This window comes from Nematolebias whitei, chromosome 12, assembly GCF_014905685.2.
Source record: "Nematolebias whitei isolate Nwh7 chromosome 12, NemWhi1, whole genome shotgun sequence".
In the NCBI taxonomy this organism is placed as follows: Eukaryota; Metazoa; Chordata; class Actinopteri; order Cyprinodontiformes; family Rivulidae; genus Nematolebias; species Nematolebias whitei.
Window position 1 is genome coordinate 8,859,705 of NC_056509.1, and position 5,337 is coordinate 8,865,041.

Here is a 5,337-nt window from a genome sequence, read left to right on the forward strand (position 1 = left end):
CAATCATGGGTAAGACTGCCGACCTGACTGCTGTCCAGAAGGCCATCATTTACACCCTCAAGCAAGAGGGTAAGACACAGAAAGAAATTGCTGAACAAATAGGCTGTTCCCAGAGTGCTGTATCAAGGCACCTCAGTGGGAAGTCTGTGGGAAGGGAAAAGTGTGGCAGAAAACGCTGCACAACGAGAAGAGGTGACCGGACCCTGAGGAGGATTGTGGAGAAGGGCCGATTCCAGACCTTGGGGGACCTGCGGAAGCAGTGGACTGAGTCTGGAGTAGAAACATCCAGAGCCACCGTGCACAGGCGTGTGCAAGAAATGGGCTACAGGTGCCGCATTCCGCAGGTCAAGCCACTTTTGAACCAGAAACAGCGGCAGAAGCGCCTGACCTGGGCTACAGAGAAGCAGCACTGGACTGTTGCTCAGTGGTCCAAAGTACTTCTTTCAGATGAAAGCAAATTTTGCATGTCATTCGGAAATCAAGGTGCCAGAGTCTGGAGGAAGACTGGGGAGAAGGAAATGCCAGAAGTCCAGTGTGAAGCACCCACAGTCAGTGATGGTCTGGGGTGCCATGAATTGCAAGTTAATGTGCACTCAACCCGAGCAGTAAATGCTCCACTTCTAAGGAAGCTAATTGTGAAACCAGAACTTTGCACCCTTCCTCCGACACCCCGCTCAGCTTTCTGGTACACTTCAGGACGTGCAGAGACTTTGTTACCTTAGATGGGGATACCTCCACTCCGGAACAGAAGTCCATTATTACGATCCCTTTACAGCGTCTCCGGTTAAAGTAGCTGGGAATCTTTAGAATAAATGCATATACTCATGAGGTACTCGGTTCCACCGAATAAGCTTCCTTAGAAGTGGAACATTTACTGCTCGGGTTGAGCGCACTGCGATGCGAGCCGTGACTCCGCTAAATGGAGGGACCCCTTGGCACACGGTCCCATCCATCCGCTCCAAGTTCTGAAGACTTTTTTATGCTAACATGACGAGTTTTCACAGTATCACAAGTCACACATAATTTATCTCTTTAGAAACGTTACGAGCCACCAATTATGTTATTTAATCCCCGTACAGGCCACCAAAATGTATTATGTCAGGACAGCTTTGTTGTAGACACACGACTAATTAATCATTCTTAAAGCTAGTTCAAGCACAAAGAATATTAATTGTTTAATTACAACGGATTCTTTCTTTTTCGAGTTAAATTTATGCCATATGACCGAGATAACTGTTCGAGGAGCTCAGGACCTCAACCAACGGTGTTCACAGGGAAATACCTCTCATAGAACGTGCTATAGAACTACAGGGCCTCGCAGAGACGAGGACAACCCTAATAGCTATAGCTATGGTTCACATGCAGGTTGGCGAGATGACACTATACCACCCGGTACATGTGTCTACGGTTGACTCATTCCCATTTTTGATCGGCCAGGATTTTATAAATCGCTTTGAGGCGATTATAGATTATGGTGAACATACAATGTGGGCCAGAGTGAGCAAACCCCTGCCAATACTCATGCCTCCTGAGACAGTCACAGACTGCTTAACAGCAGGCACCACAGAAGGCACCGAGGACCTCTCAGCAGAGAACACAGTCCTGGTAAGTAAGCCTTTAAAAGCATGTGAAACCGAAGAGACCCAACTGGTGGATCCAACTCTGACTGAACAAGAAAGCCTCCTCTGCGAGCTGAGACAGTCAGAGCCCACCGGATACTACCTACCGTTGGTAGTTAAAGGTGTAGAGATCCAAGGATCCCACACCGAAGATGCCGTACTGTTGCTGTGGACAGATAAATCAGCTATTAACCAAGCTTTCTACGAAACATTGGTAAAGAAACATTTGGGTCCAGATCTGATAGAGAAAGCTTTCCGCTTTCCATTGTATCCCAACAGTTCAAGAGTGATGACTGCGAAAGTAGTCATTAACCTGAAACTGATCTGGAACCAACAGGAACTGGTCCACCCATTCCTCGTGGTCCCAGACTTACCACATGCAACCTACATAGCCTCTGACATCTTGGTAAGATTAGGTGTCCGAGTGGACACCAGCTACAATGTACTGTTGTCACTAAAACCAGCCAAAAAGGATCCTCCTGTGCTAGACACAGCTAACCTTATGGCTGGACAGACCATTCCAGAGGTCTGCCAGGAAGGTACACAAGATGTACCAGCCAACCAACCGCCAGCTGCAGAAAAACCCTCAGTAAGTGATGACCCGAATCACCACTACTTTGATGACAATATCTGCAAAGATATGGCAACATTGTACGTGGATGGATGCTCATTCCACCACGAACAAACCTGCAAATCAGGTGTTGGAGGGATCCTCCTCCAATACCAAGAAGAGGTCACTTTTAGCTATAAATTTGGCTCTCAGACTTCTCAGTACGCTGAGATAGCAGGAATCCTAATAGCTCTCCAGATAGCAGTAGAACGCTCCATCCAAACGCTAGTCTTCTGCACGGACTCTAATTACGCTCAACTTAGTTTCTTGTGTCATCTCGCTCTGTGGAAATAGAACGGCTTTCTCACAAGCAACAAGAAAGTGGTCAAACACAAAGAGCTTTTCATGGCATGTGATCACTTGGTGACATCACATGACCTACAGGTCTACTGAAAAAGGTTCCAGGACATTCAAGAGTCCTAGGCGATGACGAGCGGTATAATGACCTTGTAGACTTCCTAGCCAAGGATAGAGCCGTGGACAACCTCTGTGGTCCTTTGACCCCTCCTAGCTGCTCGCAAATCTGTCAGTACAACCTACAGCCAAGGTAATGGCAGTCACACGTGCTCAGGCTGCAGCCAAGCCGGCTGACAACACAGTCTCTGTACAACCCATGCTGACTGACCCAGACATCATCCAACTTCAGAAGTCGGATCCTACGATAAACTCGATGCTGTACTTGACTGACCCAGAGAAAAACACTCCGTCCGAAGCTGACCTGGATTCCAATCCAGACCTTATAGTCTTCTTTCAGCTGCGCAAACAGCTAAAACTAATCAAGGGCATCCTAACTTTTGCTCATAGACCGACGTCCTCACCCGTGTTCGTGGTCTCCCATGACCACAGGGGGATGATGTTAGTTCATGCGCATGACCTCCCGTCCACAGGATACAAGGGAGATAACGCCATGCTGAAAGCATTAAAACAAGTTGCTTATTGGCCTGGAATGAAAAAGGATGTCAAGAACTACATAAAAGGGTGTCTGGTCTGTGGCCAGTTTCAGCCATCCCGACCACTCCACAGAGCACCACTGCAAAGTAGAGGCATTGCATTCCCATGGTCCGACCTCCAGATCGACTGGGTTGGACCACTTACTAAGAGCACTAGAGGAAATAAATATTTTCTCACGGTAACTTGCACATTTACCAAATGGGTAGAATGTCTACCAGCTCCTAATGACACAGCACAAACAACTGCTATGTTACTAATGAATCATGTATTTTCAAGGTTTGGACTTCCCCTCAGGGTGAACTCAGACCAAGGTAGTACACACTTCACAGCTGAAGTGATGAAAGAACTGTGGAAGATGCTAGGCATCAAAGTCAACTTCCATGTTGGCTACCACCCACAGGCCTCAGGCCAAGTGGAGAGACCAAACAGAACTGTGGTAAGTATTTTGAAGAAATACGTAGCCGCAAACCACAAGGACTGGGACGTGAAACTCCCTCTGGTCCTCATGGCCATAAGGGCCACTCCACACACATCGACTGGCATCTCTCCCTTCGAGATGATTACGGGTCGACAAATGACTCTCCCTCTACACCTGTTGTACCAACCAGGCGATGCCGCCATGGTAACAGCCTACACCACACAACAATACATGAATGACTTGAAAGACCACCTTAAAAACACCTTTGCGTTTGCACAAAAAACCTGGAAAAATCCGCTGAAAGACGAAAGGCGTACTATGACCAAAAGGCCTCTCACAAGGAACTCCAAGTGGGAGATAGGGTCTGGTACTACATGTTCACCCCCATAACTGGGAAAAGAGAGTCCGGGACCGGAACTCTCGCCCGCAAACTGATGCTCAGGTGTACTGGACAGGTGGATAACAGACAAACTGTCTCCAGTTGTCTACCAGATCAAAATCAGCAAAGGCCAAAAAGAGCCAATTGTTAAATGGGTACATCGAAACCAGGTTAAACTACACAAGGCGTTTAATAACTCCACAGGAGACAAAGATCTCACAAACTCAGACCTCGTGAGAAAAAGGGTCGTCCAAGCAGAAACTAAATAAGTTTAAGCTTGATTAAGTGTTAAGATAACAACTCAGACGCGATAACGTGATCAAATCTGACAATCAGAGTGAGTGTTACAGTGAAACGTTGTTTCTAGTTGCTTAATCACTACTTTTGTCGATGTTGAAACGTTGTTTTTCTGGTTGCTTAATCACTACTTTTGTCGATGTTGAGACATCGTTTATTTGGTTTTGGTATTGTTTCTGAACACCCCCAGCAAGAATGAATTTTGTGTGTACTTTAGTTAGAGACTATGAGGACTTTAACTATGCCAACATGCAGTTCATTTGTTAAACTTCAACCTTTGAGGAGTCAATGTAGATTAATACTACCTTAAGTACCATAACGTACATTGGTCTCACGACGCTCAAGCCGAACCTACTCGAACAATCCTATTCGGGGCGGGGGGGGGGGGGGTGCTTAAACTTCAGTTGAGTCTCACCATAGACTCCAAAAGCATTTAGGGGGAAAACCAAAAAACCCAAACCTCAAGTCGTTCGTCTAAAGGGACAACAGACAATTGAACCAAACTATATTTTGCCATGTAAATCTAACTTAAACCAAGTTAGGAATAAACGAATAGTTTGGAATGCCCTTCTATAGCTATAAATCCCTATATACAACTTTTCAGCATGACCCACCCTTTAACTGGTACCTCTAGCTGATCTAAACCATGATAGCTTACACACCAGGTGCATATAGGTTAAGGTCTTATGTAAAATTCCACTCATAAGCCCAACTAAAACCACATAAATGCATGAACACATAGAACCAGAATGGCATCCACTGGGTACCACCAGCAGTACCCTTCACTAAAGGGACCTACAACTCCAACGTGGGTCTCCAAACTCCATCCAGTGGTCGCCTCTGCAGTTCAATCGAGGGAACCCCTCTGCATGCTGATCAATCAACACCTCCAATCGTTGTGGATTTACCGTTGTGGAATATATGACTTTTTCCAATGGATTACAGACTTTGTTTCCAAGGGGTTAAAGCATTGCTGCAATGGAATTACCAACAACATTATGGAATTACCAACAACATAATGGAATTATAGATAATGGAATTACTAACAACATTGTAGAATTAC